The sequence below is a fragment of the Thalassophryne amazonica genome, chromosome 5, assembly GCF_902500255.1.
Source record: "Thalassophryne amazonica chromosome 5, fThaAma1.1, whole genome shotgun sequence".
Classification (NCBI taxonomy): domain Eukaryota; kingdom Metazoa; phylum Chordata; class Actinopteri; order Batrachoidiformes; family Batrachoididae; genus Thalassophryne; species Thalassophryne amazonica.
The window spans coordinates 58,406,179-58,425,046 of record NC_047107.1 but is presented as its reverse complement, the minus strand read 5'-3'; the positions used below and the strand labels follow the sequence as shown (position 1 = coordinate 58,425,046).

General features: G+C 41.4%; 1 protein-coding gene and 1 long non-coding RNA gene across 3 annotated transcripts in view; one reads left to right on the top strand and one right to left on the bottom strand.

Moving 5' to 3' along the window:
• Positions 1 to 18,868, top strand: part of mlxip (MLX interacting protein) — a 118,552-nt gene that overhangs the window by 62,028 nt on the left and 37,656 nt on the right. The gene's annotated exons all lie outside the window — the stretch shown is intronic.
• Positions 7,594 to 18,403, bottom strand: LOC117510596. The gene is made up of 3 exons (XR_004560760.1): positions 18,265 to 18,403; positions 17,318 to 17,322; positions 7,594 to 7,604 (listed from the first exon to the last, which is right to left on the bottom strand). It is a non-coding gene; the product is annotated as an uncharacterized LOC117510596 (long non-coding RNA).

Sequence of the window (18,868 nt, the reverse complement as noted above, 5' to 3'; positions counted from 1 at the left end):
GATTAAAATGTAAAATATTGAGATGACTTCTTGGTTTCACGTCTTCAGGTTGTAGGAGGAATCCAAACCTGCACAGTTCATCTACTAAGACATCTGTAATTTTCACTATTCGAGCAGCTGTGCCTCTGGACATCTACAACACAATTACTCAGGAACCATTTTTCTCATTAATTTTTTACTCTTGTATTAGAATAACACTGGTGGAGAGTTGAATTTGCACTGTGATTTAGCACTAACGCCAAAAGGTGTGACACCGTTGTGCTGCAAATTTGGTTTAAATTAACACGAGAACCATAACACTTTACACTGAAATGTCTGGCCACTGAAAATTCAGTGCTGACAAATTTGTTGTGGACAAAACTGTAACGTGACAAAGTCCCTGTTCTTGAACATAAGCCACACTCGGGTCCTGCTGCTACTTCCACCTCCTGTCCACAAAAAAAAAAAAAAAGTGTGCATGATGATTATGTGAGGTGTAGGATGGTGCAGGTGCCAGACTCTCCCCCTCCAGCCCCATGGTGGCTGAAGACGTTAATTGGCAGCATCTGGCTGTCTGGGAACCCAAGTGCTCATCCTCTGTTCCCCTCCCAGCACACCCTGTTCCTTCTCCTCCTTTCTTTCCTCCAGCCCTCCCCTCCTGTGGGCACTGCTACCCATGATACACACACAGTGACACCAGTCTGGCTGCAAGCTGTGAAAGTGGACTGTGTGTGTGTTGTGTGTGTGTGTGTGTGTGTGTGTGTGTGTGTGTGTGTGTGTGTGTGTGTGTGTGTGTGTGTGTGTGTGTGTGTGTGTGTGAGAGAGAGAGAGAGATCCTGGGGAGTATGGGGGCAGACAGGGCAGCTAGGCCTCCAGCTGCCACTGCTGTGCCGGGGGAAATGTGGGCAGACAGGCCGGCATCTTGGTGCCAAGGCCAGCAGGGCCCTTAGGGAAGATGAAGAGGGAGTCAGGAACATACAGGCAGAATCGTAGGAGGAGGGAGGGCGCAGCAGGACAAATAGAACTTGGGTGTTATAATTCTGTTGATTGCATGACAGACAGATCATGGGACTTGTGAGCTAAATGCATTATATTTGTGCTGTGGCATCCCTTACACTTAAGAATCAGTCAGCAGTGTTGCCACAGTTGCTTTGTAAGAAAAAAAAAGTAACTGATTACTCCTTGAAAAAAGTAACGTACACTCAACAAAATATAAACGCAACACTTTTGGTTTTTGCTCCCATTTTGTATGAGATGAACTCAAGATCTAACTTTTTCCACATACACAATATCACCATTTCCCTCAACTATTGTTTCACAAACCAGTCTAAATCTGTGATAGTGAGCACTTCTCCTTTGCTGAGATAATCCATCCCACCTCACAGGTGTGCCATATCAAGATGCTGATTAGACACCATGATTAGTGCACAGGTGTGCCTTAAGACTGTCCACAATAAAAGGGCCACTCTGAAAGGTGCAGTTTGTTTTATTGGGGGGATACCAGTCAGTATCTGGTTGACCACCATTTGCCTCATGCTGTGCAACACATGTCCTTCGCATAGAGTTGATAAGGTTGTCAATTGTGGCCTGTGGAATGTTGGTCCACTCCTCTTCAATGGCTGTGCAAAGTTGCGGATATTGGCAGGAACTGGTACACGCTGTCGTATACGCCGGTCCAGAGCATCCCAAACATGCTCAATGGGTGACATGTCCGGTGAGTATGCCGGCCATGCAAGAACTGGGACATTTTCAGCTTCCAAGAATTGTGTACAGATCCTTGCAACATGGGGCCCGTGCATTATCCTGCTGCAACATGAGGTGATGTTCTTGGATGTATGGCACAACATGGGCCTCAGGATCTCGTCACGGTATCTCTGTGCATTCAAAATGCCATCAATAAATGCACCTGTGTTCTTCGTCCATAACAGATGCCTTCGTCCATAACAGATGCCTACCCATACCATAACCCCACGCTCACCCACACGACGCCACACACGCTGTCTGCCATCTGCCCTGGACAGTGTGAACCGGGATTCATCTGTGAAGAGAACACCTCTCCAATGTGCCAAACCGCGAGCGAATGTGAGCATTTGCCCACTCAAGTCGGTTACGACGACGAACTGGAGTCAGGTCGAGACCCCGATGAGGACGACAAGCATGCAGATGAGCTTCCCTGAGACGGTTCTGACAGTTTGGCAGAAATTCTTTGGTTATGCAAACCGATTGTTTCAGGCAGCTGGCCGAGTGGCTGGTCTCAGACGCATCTTGGAGGTGAACATGCTGGAGTGGAGGTCCTGGGCTGGTGTGGTTACACGTGGCCTGCGGTTGTGAGGCTGGTTGGATGTACTGCCAAATTCTCTGAAACGCCTTTGGAGACAGCTTATGGTAGAGAAATGAACATTCAATACACGAGCAACAGCTCTGGTTGACATTCCTGCTGTCAGCATGCCAATTGCACGCTCCCTCAAATCTTGCGACATCTGTGGCATTGTGCTGTGTGATAAAACTGCACCTTTCAGAGTGGCCTTTTATTGTGGCAGTCTAAGGCACACCTGTGCACTAATCATGGTGTCTAATCAGCATCTTGATATGGCGCACCTGTGAGGTGGGATGGATTATCTCAGCAAAGGAGAAGTGCCTCACTATCACAGATTTAGACTGGTTTGTGAACCGTATTTGAGGGAAATGGTGATATTGTGTATGTGAAAAAGTTTTAGATCTTTGAGTTCATCTCATACAAAATGGGAGCAAAACCAAAGTGTTGCGTTTATATTTTTGTTGAGTGTAGTTACTTTACTGATTACTCATTGTTAAAAGTACGAGGTCTGTTAGAAAACTATCCGACCTTTTTTTTAATTTTTTTTAAAAACTGTATGGATTTGAATCATGTGCGCTTGCATCAGCCAAGCTTGAACCTTCGTGTGCATGTGTGTTGTTTTTTCACGCCTGTCGGTTGCGTCATTCGCCTGTGAGCATGCTTGAGTGAGCAGTGGTCCACCCTCCTCTTCGATTTTTATCGTGAGGAAAATGTCTGAACGATTTGGAGCTTTGCTGCATCAAATTTTTCCAGAAACTGTGAGAGACAGCCAGGTGGAAACCATTCGGAGAGTCATATGGCTTTCAGGGACGATTCTATGGTGATCACACAGATTAAGGAGTGTTACAACCGGTTTGAAGATGGCGCACAATGGCGGAGGGCGCGCCGCGCTCCGTGTGGCGATCCACAGGCTGAAACGACCAGATCATTTCCAAACTGAACGCTGTGTTGATCCGGACGTCGTCCTGACTACTACAGAAATGGCAGAAGATGTGGACATACCACTTTTTCGCACATTCCACTGTTACAGGAGTTTTGTCATGAAAAGACATGCGGAGGAATTCGCCACGGAGCCGCTAATGGCGCGGGACAAAAGCACCTCCGTGTTGGTCTCACAGGACATGCCCTGACATGCCCAGCTCTTGCACCATTTGGAAGATTCAGACGGCTTTCGGTGGCTTTTCAGTCGTGTGACTATCCGAGAAATTGTGGACGAGCTGGACATGCCACAACATGTCCTGGGAGGCTTCATCACGGCGTTTGCTTTTTGTCCCGCGCCATGAGCAGCTCCGTCCCGATGCGCGAATTCCTCCGCATGTCTTTTCATGACAAAAACTCCTCTGGACAATTTACTTCCAGCAAATATTAAAAATATGTTTTTTAACAGATCAGGGGATTACAGTCTGAGGGGGAAATTTAATTTAAAGCATCAGTGGGCACGAACAACATTAAAAGGTTTCTGTATTTCTGTCTGTGGGGTGAGGATGTGGAACAGATTGGGAGTGGGGCTCAAGCAATGTCCAAGCATGAACCAGTTCAAACAGCGGTACAAAAATATGTTTTTTTCTGGGTATAGGGAGGAGGAAGGGTAATGAGGGTTAGGGTGTTTTTGTTTTTTGCTTCGGCTTGTAAATATATAGTATTTTGTATGTAAGTAGGTATGTGTAGGTGTATATTTGTTTGTGTATATATATGTGTATATATGTATATGTGTATGTATGTTGATGTGTATATGTATGTGTATGTGTATATATATGTATATATATATATATATATTGATATCGGTTTAGGTGTGTAGGAATTTATGTGTATATGTGGCAAAGGGTATTACTGGTTGTGGGGAAGAAGGGGTAGGGATAAATACGTGATGCTTCAACCCTACCCCTTTTCTGGACATGTTGGGTACACAGTAGGACTTTTTGTTGTTGTCTTTACTGATCTATCTTGTAATTGTTGTTGTATCAAATGTTCGAAATAAACAGTTTTCATTCATTTTTCATTCATTCATGGACAGCTGTTTTTTCCAACTCGGACCTGTGCTGCAGAAAACAGATGAAAAACTGCAGCATCAAACGCTTTGTGAGCAAAGTGGGCAGTTCAGTCGAATCACGACCTCTGCCTGCCCACGGGTTGCTGCAATTGACCCACAATACAAAAAGAATACACAGAGTGACTTGAAGAAGTAATTTTAATCTGATTACTGATTTGGAAAGATTAACATGTTAGATTACTCGTTACTGAAAAAAAGCCGGTCAGATTAGAGTAACATGTTACTGGCATCACTGTGAATGAGTTAGGCCAGGGGTTTTCAAAGTGTGGGAGAGTGAGCCCCCCCAGAGAACAAAGTATTTGTGGGTGATTCTTTAACTACGGGCACTATTGGCCTTGTAATGTAATTTCCACCACCATTGCCTTACAATATAAAGCGCCTTGGGACAACTGTTTGTTGTGATTTGGCGCTACATACATGTGCTCTGATGTCACTGTTTATCTCCATAGAAACTACCCAAACAATCTTTCATACAAACTGTTAAGGGACATTACAGTGTTGTGGTGGAAATTACGGCAGTAGTGTGGGAACAACTACATTTTGTTTAAAAAAATCACAACAGTTGTATGACATTGAATACCCCATTATGTTTGATTATTTTACTGATATTTATTCAGAGATATTTAAAACATTAGAAAAAACATTTTCTTTACCATTCATTTTTATCATTGAAGATCAAAAGTCTGGGTGTGGACAAGCACAAAACGGCACTATTTGTATATAATGATGCTGAAAAAAGGTGAAAAAGTCATCATAGACTACTAGAACAATTTCTTAACACACTTTCATTGTAAGATAACTATAAAAGTGTGAAATTTCCCCTTTTTTCTGTTTTTCATACAATATGATCAAAGGACATAAGTGCCCGTAGTCTAAGAATCACCCTTGTGTGTTTTTTAAGGAACCGCCTATGCATTTACACATTTACAGCCTTTGTAAACATTTTAAACATGTTTTTAAAGAACCATCTATTCTTTCACACATTTTACACCCTTTTCAAACATTTTAAACTTGTTTAAACTTGTGTCCACTTATCGATCCGATTCCTTATCGATTCCCTAATCAATACCTCCTGTGAATTTCTGTGTATTAAAAGTAGTCATTACAGGTTTTCTATATCAATAGAATTAAAGTAAATAATTATGAAATGGGTCACTGGTCCTTGATCTCTGGACATAAATACAAATAAGCAAAATCTGTAGTTTTTGTCACAATCATTTCCTTTCAGACATTAATGCATGAATGTCACTCCATACCTCTGAGCTGAGCTCTAACATCAATGTAATTCATAAAGAATGCAGGACGTCTCATTTTGGGAGGAAAAAAACATTTTAGTCTATTGTAGTTTTATTGTCTGTATTACAGTGATTGGAAAGAGGTGTCATTTGATTTAAATGGTGATTCGCTTTGAAGTTATTAATTCTGGCCGGACTCTAACTTGACTCTGCAAAGAGCGGCGCAATGTTTGGAGCTATGCAAACGGAATAGAGGATGATTCTCCTTTCTTGCCTGCAACAAGAAAAGAGTCCCAGTTAGTGACTTTAATCCACACAAAAGTGACTCACGATTGACATTTTTAAACGGCTTTGAGAGGGGTTAAGAAACGGACTTGTCACTTCTGAAAAGCAGCAAAGCAATGAACCAACGAAGCAGTGGATCAGAGCACTGCTTCATTGGTTCAAGCTTCAAAGCGGAGCTGTTTACACAAGTGGTTGATTACTGACCCACTGCAAGGTGTGCAATCAACATAAAGAAATTATAATTTTCCTGATAAAACCCCTCAAAAACAACGGCCACTCTGAAGGACCAATAAGGGATTCGTTAAGCAAAAAGGCTATTGATGTCGGTGGATCGAATCATTTCTTAATGATTCACAAAAAGAATCAGTTCATGATACCCATCCTTCATGCCCCCTCTGAAGAAGTCTGGCGCACCTCACGGTTTGAAAACCACTGAGTTCAGCCATGTACAAAAATCAGCTAAGGATTCGTCTCACTTTAAATGTAATATACCCCATTTTCCCATCAGGAGGCCCTAGGCTCGCTACATGAAATTCTGTCTGAATAGGGGGTGGGCCAATGCACGAGCATGGCCGATATCACGTACATTGGAACACCAATTTCAATAAAATGTCTAATTTCATGAATAAAAAATACATCACAAATAACTGAATGAATTTATACAGCACACACAGACTCAAAATAGCAAAGAAAATCGTCCCTGGGCGCTCAGGACGCGCAAATACGGTTATCTAATATACCTATACCTGTTTCAGATAAAACAGGTGGAAAAGAGGTGCGTTGTATGTCTTTATTTCAACACTACAACTGAATGCAGGGCCAGTGCTATCCATTTTGGGGTCCTAAGCACAAATGCTTTGTGGGCTCCCCCAAAAATGAACAATAATTCAGAATTATTGCGGTGCGGTTCTCTCTATTTCCAAAATAAATTCTCAATACTCAAAATTAAATTTATATTGAGTTATTATTTTAATAATTTATTAATGTTTTGAAAATGGCTGCAAATAAATAATTTTGCATTAACAATGGAACCAAACCTGACAAGAAATAAATATAAAATTTAAATAAATAAATACCACCACCATTATTAAAAAAAACTTATTTGTGCAAACCACTGTAGACTGAACATTGCACTGAAATTTGTAAACACAGAACAAAGTATTCAAATATTTAGCCTTGTAAAGAAATTCGCACTTATTAATCTCAACCTTGCACCACCTTGTTGACCCCCTGCAGGATACCTGGCTGCATGGAAAGATGCATAATCCAGTTGTAATTTCTCCAAAATTAATTCTTATGAGGAAAAGAAGAGGGTTTGCGGGTCTGCCCTCGCTCAGGCAGGAACCAGAGTCAGATTTAGTCCCCGTCGGGCAGGGTCAGGCACTTTTGGAGGTGAACTCGCTGCACTGGCTGATGGAGGAAACGGGGGCTCTGCAGGTGCATGTGCTATGAACAGTGATGGCTGATGTTGATGGCTGGTGAGGCACTGACTTCATCACAATCAGATTTACAAATATATGAACCCCCACAGTAGCTTATTCACCGTCTGACTGGCAGCAGTTAACGGGTTATGTTTAAAATTTTTATATCAGCTGTAGCACACAAAAAACACATTTAATAAAAATAATATATATTATGGTCTTACCTTTACTTATAAATGAAGTCCATGTGCGCTCCTTCTGAAAAAGCATCAATGAGTTGTGTTCTTATCTTCCACCAGTTTTAAAAGTCTCTCTGTCTCAGTGTAGATCACTGCCAGAGAAGAAAGTCGTCCTTGATCAGTGATGGTTCTGACTCTGTTTTGAGCCTTTTCTGGCTTTGAATGTGAATGGTCGACTGCTCGTGTTGATGAGAATTCTTCAGGTCATAATATCCCACCTGAGTCCAGACATTGTCACAAGTTGAGAAAATAAGGCAGGAAAAGTAGAAAAGGCAGTTTCTTGCTGGATATCCACACAGCCAGATGTTACGTGTGTCCCACTCTGTTTGAAAGAGTGGCTCTTCTGTTGTTTGAAGCAAACCTTTTAGCCCCGTGTTGGTTTTTACTTTAATCATTACCTCCTGCTCAATTAAAAGTCCAGATTGGATATGTAATCCTCCATTCTGAAAGTAAATGTCAGGTGAGAGGAAAAAATTAAATAAATAAACCGTTGCCCTTGGTGTCATTTATACTGCAGCTGAGGAGCTGCTGCAAGAATCCCTGGGATCAATGTGCCCCCTATCATGAGGCAGGAGAACTGGTGCCTCAATTCATGCGTTTTTGCAGCCATTTTGTAATCGCTTAGCACACAAAATACGTTATACACACACACACACACACACACATACAGCTGTTGACAAAAAACACTGTACATTATGCACATCAGCTAAACTATGGAATTTAAGTTCATATAACCAAAGTATTTGACCATTTTAAGAGTGACATACAGAGAGGCAGTACTACAGTCTCACTGCACAGCATGCCAGCAGTTAGTTGAGTGATTGCACAATCCAAGGTGAGGCACAGCCAGTTGCTGCCTCACCGCACATCTCTGCTCAGTATTTGAACAGTAAATGTGAAAATTCAGCGATTTGGAATAAAAAATAATCTAAAGCTGGTGAAGTTAAAAGGAAAATAACTTTGTAGTACAAATCACTGGATGAATATAACCATTTAATTTATTTTTCACTGGATGAATATAACCATTTAATTTATTTTTCATTTTACATTTTTTTTTTTCATTCCATGATGGCAGGTGAGGCACAGCCTCCCCTGGCTGCACATCACTGGGTAAGAATCAAATCAAAATCAAAATAACTTTATTTATCTGTTAGGAACTTCATTTGCAGACAAAGCTCCAGCATGAGAAGAAACACACATTTCATACATGATAAAATACATAAAATCAACATTTCATCAGCACTTAATAAATATAATTACAAAAGCCAGTAAAAGCCAAGCACAGCCTGCTTAAAGAACTAGTCACATTAGCTGCTGTTCAGTAGGCAGATGGAGGTGGGCAGGAAACTGGAGGTGGCCCTCTTAGTCCTAAGAGGCAGGGACCTAAACCTGCGACCTGATGGTAAGAAGGTGTAGTGCTGGTGCAGAGTGTGAGTGAGGTCTGTGGAGATCTGTGGTTATAAATGGAGGTGAGTGAGTCCTGCTGCTGTCCAATGATTTTGCTGCTGATATTGATGACGTTATTGAGAGTGTTACGATGGGTGAGACTGAGTGAACCAAACCAGGCTGTGATATTGAACGTGAGGATGGATTCTATGAAGCATTTGTAAAAAACTGCAAGAATTGAGTGGTGAACCTGTAATTTGCGAAGTTTACGAAGAAAAAAAAGGTGTTGAGTTGAAATGTGAGTTTGTTATCAATTATTGTATCTAAGTATTTGTATGAGTGGACCTTTTCTATTGCTTCATTGTTAACTGTAAGTGTGGGAGTGGTGGAAAAGAACCATTTCCTTGGTCTTGGATGCATTTAAATCCAAACAATTGTCTCTGCACCACAGTGAAAAAATGTCCAGTTCAGCCTGTAGAAGTCCATCTGTGTTAGTGGAGTCCATGATAATAGTGTCATCAGAATATTTGATATATGTTATTCCGGGGGTAGTGCTCCTGCAGTCATTAGTGTACAGAGTGAAGAGAAGTGGAGAGATGACTGAGCCCTGGGGTGAACCTGTGGATATTGTCCTGATCGAGCTGAGATGACCATTTACCCTGACCCTCCTAGAGAAAGAAAGAAGAGAAGAAAGAGAGAAGAAAGGCGAGGATTGGGGTGGGGGGTGGGGGGTATGAGGAGAACAGCTGTGACTTGCTGGCGAATTCAGCCACCCATGACCCTGCGAGGAAATGACAGCCGCACTTTGCACCCGATTTTCCGGACTTCCCCGTGATCCTCAGCCACTGGTTACCCGCCTGGCTGCTGCAGTTCTCTGTGTGCCCTCCCGACATAATACAACATGATGGCATCACCTCCAAAACGTTTGAAGGGGGAAAAATGCAATCCGATCTTCTTATTTATTTTTATTAAGTTTTTATTATTTGTTTATTTATTATTTAACATCGAAAGTTTTAAGGAGTTTCCCTTAATGCGGGGAAAAACATGAAAGTCTCTTCTGGTTTGTACAAAAAGAGTGAGAGAGGGAAAGAAGTCCAAGGTAGAAGAGGTGTGGTGATCACTGAATAAAAGTTAAACTGGCAGGAGAGAACTGAGACAGGTGTGTTTTTATTCACTTCTCTGATAATGCCAATTAAGGAGCTTTATTTTTTTTTTTGGTGAACCCAGGCACTTTGGTGTCCTATGTGCAGTGCGTGATGAGTGTATGCAGAACACCGGCACTGACTGAATGTGACAAGTAGGTTATTCCACAACACTTTTTTTAAACGCTGGTAATGCATTGCAAGATTTTCCATGTGATAACTGTACATCAGGGATGTGTTCCATTGTCATAGACCGAACGGTCCCCCCTAAAAACTGGTCCGCCCTGCCTTCACTGCACAAGCGTCATTTTGAAGCGTCAGCAGTATTTCACATATTATCGCCTCCTTTCTGCTTAAAACTGCACTCCAGTCATCATCTATCTCAGCAACAGATATCTGAAGCTTTTTGTACAACAAGCATTTCTATATAAATTCAGCGTTATTTCATAATAAAAGATGGAGGATGTGATCAGAGCGCAGCAGCCATGACGAGCTGCTCCTGCTGCGTTCACTGCGCCTCTTTCATTTCAAAGCGTCACCGATTTCCCTCAAGGTTGCTTGCTGAGCCCACTGCTCTTTGGCCTGTACCCCTACCCACACTAGCAACACCTTCATTAAGTATGTGCATGACACCACAGTGGCAGGCTGTATCACTGAAGGAGATGAGTCTGCCTACCAGGATGAGGTGGAACAGCTGAAGGTGTGGTGGAGAGAAAATAACCTGCTCCTGAAGGAGGTATTAGAGATTTCAGGAGAAACAAAACAGACATCCAGCCCATTATCATTGGAGGAACCTGTGTGGAAAGGGTCAGGGACTTCCATTTCCTGGGACTCCACAGAGATGAGAAACTGACCTGGGACAGGAACACTACACACTTGGTAAGAAGGCACAGCAAAGACTCTACTTTCTGAGAATCCTCAGGAAAAATAACATAAACGAGAGATTGCTTGTGTCTTTTTACTAGTTACCATAGATAGCTGCATGGTGGCAACCAGGAAAGAGCTCCAGAGGGTTACCAAAATGGCAGAGATCACTGGGTTTCCTCTACCCACACGGGGGGACCTTCATGTCTCTTACTCTCTCAGGAGAGCCAACACCATACTAAAGGACTCATCCCACCCTGGCCACTCTGTCAGAGCTGCTGCCATCAGGCAGACGGCACAGGACCATTAAAGCAAGTACAAATAGATTAAAAAATGGTTTCTACCCAACAGCTGTTAGAGCTTTCAATACCACTGTAACAAGTAACCATGTCACATGCCACACTTAAAATGAGCGCAATATTTGTTTATGTGCAATATCCACTGCTACTGAAATATCCACAGTTTTCTACATACTTTTCTCTTTTTGCAACTACCTTCTATTTTTTTTTTCTTTGTGCTTTGGACATAGATTTTTCATTAGGTTAAATTTTATGCTTACTTTTCTTTTTTCTCCAGACTTTTCAAGCCTGCACGTGGTTTACCAAGGTTCATAACTGCACTGAAAAGGCATGCACCTTACCTTTCATTGTACTGGTACAATGACAAAGAATCTGTATCTGTAATGTTTTAATGGGCTCAGTCATCAGAAGTGCATATGTCTGTATTAAAGTGTTGAACTTGATGAGACACTTCCTTATCTCAACAGCGACATTTATTCCTCTACCTTTGAGATTGAGAGAGGCCTGGGAAGACCTTATGGAGTTATGAGGTCACTGGACAGAGGTTTTTGGCAATTCCTATATCCTTGAAGGAGAATAAAGATAAATCTCTTTATGGTCCTGGTGCTTCCTGACTTAGCATCCTATCTCACTGGGCTGTGACAGCTTGCGAAAGCTAATTGCGAGAGAAACTGCTTGATTCCACATGACGTTCACTGTGTGGCATTCTTCTCTTGCATCACTCGCAGGCCATTTCAAAGTTGATGAGTGAGGCTCTTCCCAGTTTGCTCCCAGAGCCATTGCTACTGTCATGTGACTCTGTGAATGTACTCGCAACCTCCTAACATGGAGATTCATGAGAGAACTGTGGGAGTGGTGGTGGTGACTTTAATGTTCATATAAAAAGCCGCCTTTGCAAATCATTTATGGAACTTGTGGATGAATTAGGATTCCAGCAATGCATTCAGGATTCCACACACATTAGTGGAAATACCCTGGATTTGGTTCTTGCACGTGGCCTTGCTGTCACGAACATCGACATTTTGCCTCTTGCATTGGTGGTCTCTGACCACCATTTATTAGGTTTACATTTTACATTGCCGCGTTTAGTGGAGCAAAAGCCTTGTCTACTACTGCGGCGATGCATTAAACCCTCAACTATGACTAAACTCAAAGCTAGACTACCTGAAATTTTGGCTTCAGGTTTGGAGAATGTTCAGTCAGTGGATAGTCTTGCGGATGGCTTGAATTCAACACTCAAGGCTACACTGCATAAGGTTGCACCTCCTCTTTTAAGGCCATGCCTTCCCAAGGCACAGTCGCCTTGGTTCAAATGGTTACTTGTGTGACCTTAGGCAGAAGGCTAGAGATTTGGAATGGAAATGACGTAGATCCAATTTAGAGGTGTTCCACTGTGATGCTATCTTAGATTATAAGCATGCACTATTGGCTACAAAACAGGCCTGTTATTCTGATTTGAGCAATAAAAAATTATCAAAATTGAAGATATTACATTGAGCATATCTCAGCAGGCCTTGGTCCACCCACCATATCCTGCTATGGAGGTGGATGCTAACACTGAGGTGTTACCCATATTTACAGATTTTGATGGTAAGCTCGTGATTCTACAAAAGCACAACCTGCTTATTTGATCCCATACCAACAAAACTGTTTAAGGATCTATGGCCCATTCTTAGGATGACTGTGCTGGAAATTTAAAAAAAAAATCTATCGTTTTGCTCTAGAATTCTGGAAAAAATGGTTTCACGGCAGCTTGTGGACCACCTTACTGAGAATAATCTTTTTGAGCCATTGCAGTCTGCTTTTAGAAAATATCACTGCACAGAGACAGCACTGACTAAAGTAGTGAATGACCTTTTGCGAGCAATGGACTCGGATACCACTACAGTCTTGGTGCTCTGTTGGATGTTAGTGCTGCATTTGATACCGTGGATCAACCTATTTTACTCGATAGGCTGGAGAATCATTTTGAGATTACTAGAACTGCCCTTGCATGGTTGACATCATACCATACCTCTGCAGTCATTCTTACTGTGTTTTGTGCAATTGCAAATTGGAAGTCCCAAAAAACCAGTTTTATTTGTTGTTATCTATCGTCCACCTGGTCGTTACTGTGAGTTTCTCTGTGAATTTTCAGACCTTTGTCTGACCTAGTGCTTAGCTCAGATAAGATAATTATAGTGGGCGAGAATGACAACCTCAACACTGCATTTACTCTATTATTAGACGCAGTTGGCTTCGCTCAAAATGTAAATGAGTCCACCCACCACTTTAACCATACTTTAGATCTTGTTCTGACTTATGGTATGGAAATTGAAGACTTAACAGTATTCCCTGAAAACCCCCTTCTGTCTGATCATTTCTTAATAACACTTACATTTACTTTAATGGACTACCCAGCAGTGGGGAATAAGTTTCATTACAGTAGAAGTCTTTCGGAAAGTGCTGTAACTAGGTTTAAGGATATGATTCCTTCTTTATGTTCTCCAATGCCATATACCTTCACAGTGCAGAGTAGCTACCTAAACTCTGTGAGTGAGATAGATTATCTTGTCAATAGTTTTACATCCTCATTGAGCACAACTTTGGATGCTGTAGCTCCTCTGAAAAAGAGAGCCTTAAATCAGAAGTGCCTGACTCCGTGGTATAACTCACAAACTCGCAGCTTAAAGCAGATAACCCGTAAGTTGGAGAGGAAATGGCGTCTCACTAATTTAGAAGATCTTCTCTTAGCCTGGAAAAAGAGTCTGTTGCTCTATAAAAAAAGCCCTCCGTAAAGCTAGGACATCTTACTACTCATCACTAATTGAAGAAAATAAGAACAACCCCAGGTTTCTTTTCATCACTGTAGCCAGGCTGACAAAGAGTCAGAGCTCTATTGAGCCGAGGATTCCTTTAACTTTAACTAGTAATGACTTCATGACTTTCTTTGCTAATAAAATTCTAACTATTAGAGAAAAAATTACTCATTACCATCCCAAAGACATATCGTTATCTTTGGCTGCTTTCAGTGATGCCGGTATTTGGTTAGACTCTTTCTCTCCGATTGTTCTGTCTGAGTTATTTTCATTAGTTACTTCCTCCAAACCATCAACATGTCTATTAGACCCCATTCCTACCAGGCTGCTCAAGGAAGCCCTACCATTAATTAATGCTTTGATCTTAAATATGATCAATCTGTCTTTATTAGTTGGCTTTGTACACAGGCTTTTAAGGTGGCAGTAATTAAACCATTACTTAAAAAGCCATCACTTGACCCGGCTATCTTAGCTAATTATAGGCCAATCTCCAACCTTCCTTTTCTCTCAAAAATTCTTGAAAGGGTAGTTGTAAAACAGCTAACTGATCATCTGCAGAGGAATGGTCTATTTGAAGAGTTTCAATCAGGTTTAGAATTCATCATAGTACAGAAACAGCATTAGTGAAGGTTACAAATGATCTTCTTATGGCCTCAGACAGTGGACTCATCTCTGTGCTTGTCCTGTTAGACTTCAGTGCTGCTTTTGATACTGTTGACCATAAAATTTTATTACAGAGATTAGAGCATGCCATAGGTATTAAAGGCACTGCGCTGCGGTGGTTGAATCATATTTATCTAATAGATTACAATTTGTTCATGTAAATGGGGAGTCTTCTTCACAGACTAAGGTTAATTATGGAGTTCCACAAGGTTCTGTGCTAGGACCAATTTATTCACTTTATACATGCTTCCCTTAGGCAGTATTATTAGAAAGCATTGCTTAAATTTTCATTGTTACGCAGATGATACCCAGCTTTATCTATCCATGAAGCCAGAGGACACACACCAATTAGTTAAACTGCAGGAATGTCTTACAGACATAAAAACATGGATGACCTCTAATTTCCTGCTATTAAATTCAGATAAAACTGAAGTTATTGTACTTGGCCACACGAATCTTAGAAACACGGTTCTAACCAGATCCTTACTCTGGATGGCATTACCCTGACCTCTAGTAATACTGTGAGAAATCTTGGAGTCATTTTTGATCAGGATATGTCCTTTAATGCACATATTAAGCAAATATGTAGGACTGCTTTTTTTGCATTTGCGCAATATCTCTAAAATTAGAAAGGTCTTGTCTCAGGGTGATGCTGAAAAACTAATTCATGCATTATTTCCTCTAGGCTGGACTATTGTAATTCATTATTATCAGGTTGTCCTAAAGTTCCCTGAAAAGCCTTCAGTTAATTCAAAATGCTGCAGCTAGAGTACTGACAGAGACTAGGAGAGAGCATATTTCACGCATATTGGCCTCTCTTCATTGGCTTCCTGTTAATTCTAGAATAGAATTTAAATTCTTCTTCTTACTTATAAGGTTTTGAATAATCAGGTCCCATCTATCTTCGGGACCTCATAGTACCATATCACCCCAATAGAGCGCTTCACTCTCAGACTGCAGGCTTACTTGTAGTTCCTAGGGTTTTTAAGAGTAGAATGGGAGGCAGAGCCTTCAGCTTTCAGGCTCCTCTCCTGTGGAACCAAAAAGACATGCTCTCTTCCACAGCATGTCTTTTTCCTGATTCTCTCCCCTCAGCCCCAACCAGTCCCAGCAGAAGACTGCCCTCCCTGAGCCTGGTTCTGCTGGAGCTTTCTTCTTGTTAAAAGGGAGTTTTTCCTTCCCACTGTCGCCAAGTGCTTGCTCACAGGGGGTCGTTTTGACCGTTGGGGTTTTATATAATTATTGTATGGCTTTTGCCTTACAATATAAAGCGCCTTGGGGCAACTGTTTGTTGTGATTTGGCGCTATATAAAAAAAATTGATTTGATTTGATTTGAATTGCATTTCCTCTGATCTTAGGGACATGAAGTTTGGAGTTCCACAGTAATCTGTTTTAAGCCCCCTGCTTGTTTTTTCCCTTTATGTAGCACCCCTTCGGAATATACTGTGGCGTTTTGGGATTACCTTTCATTGCTATGCTGATGACACCCAATTGTACATGCCGATAACTGCTGGTAATCTCATTCACATAAAATCCTTGGAAGATTGCCTTACATCAGTGAGAAGTTGGATGTCTAGTAACTTCCTGCTTTTTAAATTCTGATAAGACTGAAATGATGGTTCTTGGTTCAACGAGGTATCGGTGTCAATTTGATCAGCTAGCGCTTAGCTTAGGGTCATGTGTTATACATCATATGGACAAAGTGAGGAATCTTGTGGTAATTTTTGATCCAATGTTGTCTTTTGACCTCCACATTAGAGACATTACAAGGACTGCTTTCTTCCATTTGCGAAATATGGCGAAGATTCGTCCCATCCTGTCTATGGCTGATGCTAACACTTTGATTCATGCATTTGTCTCTTCTAGATTAGACTATTGTAATGCTCTATTTTCTGATTTACCGCAGTCCAGCATTAGGGTTCTTCAACTGGTTCAAAATGCTGCTGCCAGACTTTTGACACAAAGAAGAAAGATTGACTACGTTATGCCAATTTTGGCATCCCTACACTGCAAGATCGGATTTTAAGGTACTGTTATTGGCTTATAAAATTGTTCATGGACTTGTGCTTCCCTATCTGGCTGACCTGGTAAGGCCCTGTGTACCAGCCCCGTCCCTGTGTTTGCAGGGTGCTGGACTTTTATGTGTTCCCAGGGTGAGTAAAAAGTCTGCTGGTTACAGCGCTTTCTCTTACCGTGCCCCAGCTCCGTGGAATGATCTCCCAGCACACATACAACAGTCGGATACTCTGGAAACTTTTAAAACATGTTTAAAGACTCATTTGTTTTCCTTGTTTTATTGTGTTGTGTGTGTTTTTATTCTTGTGTTCTTTTATGGTTTTGTCTTTTTAAATTAGTTTTCTCTTGTTTTTATTATGCTGTTTGAAGCACTTGAGTTGATCTCATCGCGAATTGGCGCTATATAAATTAATAAATTTGATTTGTGCTGGAGGCTGGGCTACATGCAGAAACTGCAGGAGACCACGGCATAATAGTGAAATAATATCGGCGAGAAACAGCTGCTTTTGGAAGTGAAGCTGAGCTGCTGTCAGCCTGGCCACAGTTCCAGGACATCAGGACTTCTGAATTTATGTATTTAATGTTTTTTATTGAGGCACACAATTTTACAGGAGTGGAACACAGCACCTGTGTCGCTTTATTTATCTGGAGTGCTCTGTCTCTCCACCCCCCACTCAATTTCAGTGGTGCTTTATTGACATGGGAAATGTGTTTATGTTTACATCGTCAAAGCAGGTGTTACATAGAGTAAAAAAATAAAAAATTAAGATGTACATAACATCAAGTTAATAATATTCTATACTAAATAAATGTGTAAACAGGAGATGTGGGATTGAAATAGTAAAAATTGTGCTTTCAGTGTAAAAGTATACTATCCTATAAAATGTTATATTATACATAGATAACTTGACATAGCAGTTTAGTGTCCTGTTTTGGATTTACGGTGGTTTCTTTCCGTTCATTCTTTTCTTGTCGCAGCAGGTCACAAACCTTGCTGATGTGTTTGCACATTGTTATACTTCACCCAACAAATATGGAAGTTTTTCAATGTTGGTCATGCTCAGTCTTTTTGGGTATTTTTGATCTGTGGGAAGCATGTGTCTCTGATATCTTGATGTAGCTGGCAGGTGGTCAGGAAGTGCAGCTCTGTCTCCATCTCATGTTGTAAGCAGTGGGTGCACAGTGTGTCTTCTCCATGGCGAGGCTGTGCTCACTAAGTCTGTACATGGTCAAGGATTTCCTAAGCTTTGGGTTGGTCACAGTGCTCAGGTATTCTTCCACAGAGTACTGTCTGTTTAGGGCCAAATAGCATTCCAATTTACTCTAGCTTTTGGTTGATTTTTATTTTTTATTTTTTTCCCAATGCATCACATAGTTTTCTTTTTGCTTTCTTATCATTTGGTTTTGTCCAATAGAGTTTTTGTTTGGTGGCTCTGCTTGTGTTTGTGTAATAGTCCCAGAACCAGCTGGCCGCTGTTCTGAGAAGGTACACTCAGCTCCGGCCACATCAGCGATGGACACCAAGTCATTCAAACGTGAGCCTCTGTCTTCTTTGCGCCAGGATTTAACAGGGCTTTGTTATGGAGCGTATTGGAGTCACTATTTTTAAGGTGGTAATAAAATTTAATTGCTCTCTTTTGAACTTTAATAATTAGTGGGTATCATCCTAATTCTGCTCTGAATGCGTTGTTTGGTGTTTTCTGTTGGACTTGGAGGATGGACTTGCAGAATTTTGCATGCAGAGTCTCAATTTTGGTCTCTCTCTCTCTCTTAACATGCAGTGGGAATTCTTTGATGTGCATGTTGTGAGAACACATGATCAGATGAAATGTGACTACATGCTTTCATTAAAGTCACACACTGCTCAGTTCCAGCTCCAACAGCGCACATATGTGTCTTTGAACTGGGAAAATTTTTCTGCTAAATGCTGTGGAAATGTGACGTTATATGTCCATTAGAGCCGAAACGCAGGAGGATGGAAGAGGATGTATCTGTGCCAAATTAGTGAGCAGATCTGAGGTGGATCTGCACAGCAAAGGGGACTTAAAATGTATTGTCAAATGGTCAATTCAAAACAAAGGATGCACACCCCTGAACTGCTTCTGGTCATCATTCAATCATGGCTGTCCAAGCACAAGAACAACTGCTGTGTGTGGATGTCTGAGCTGAGGAC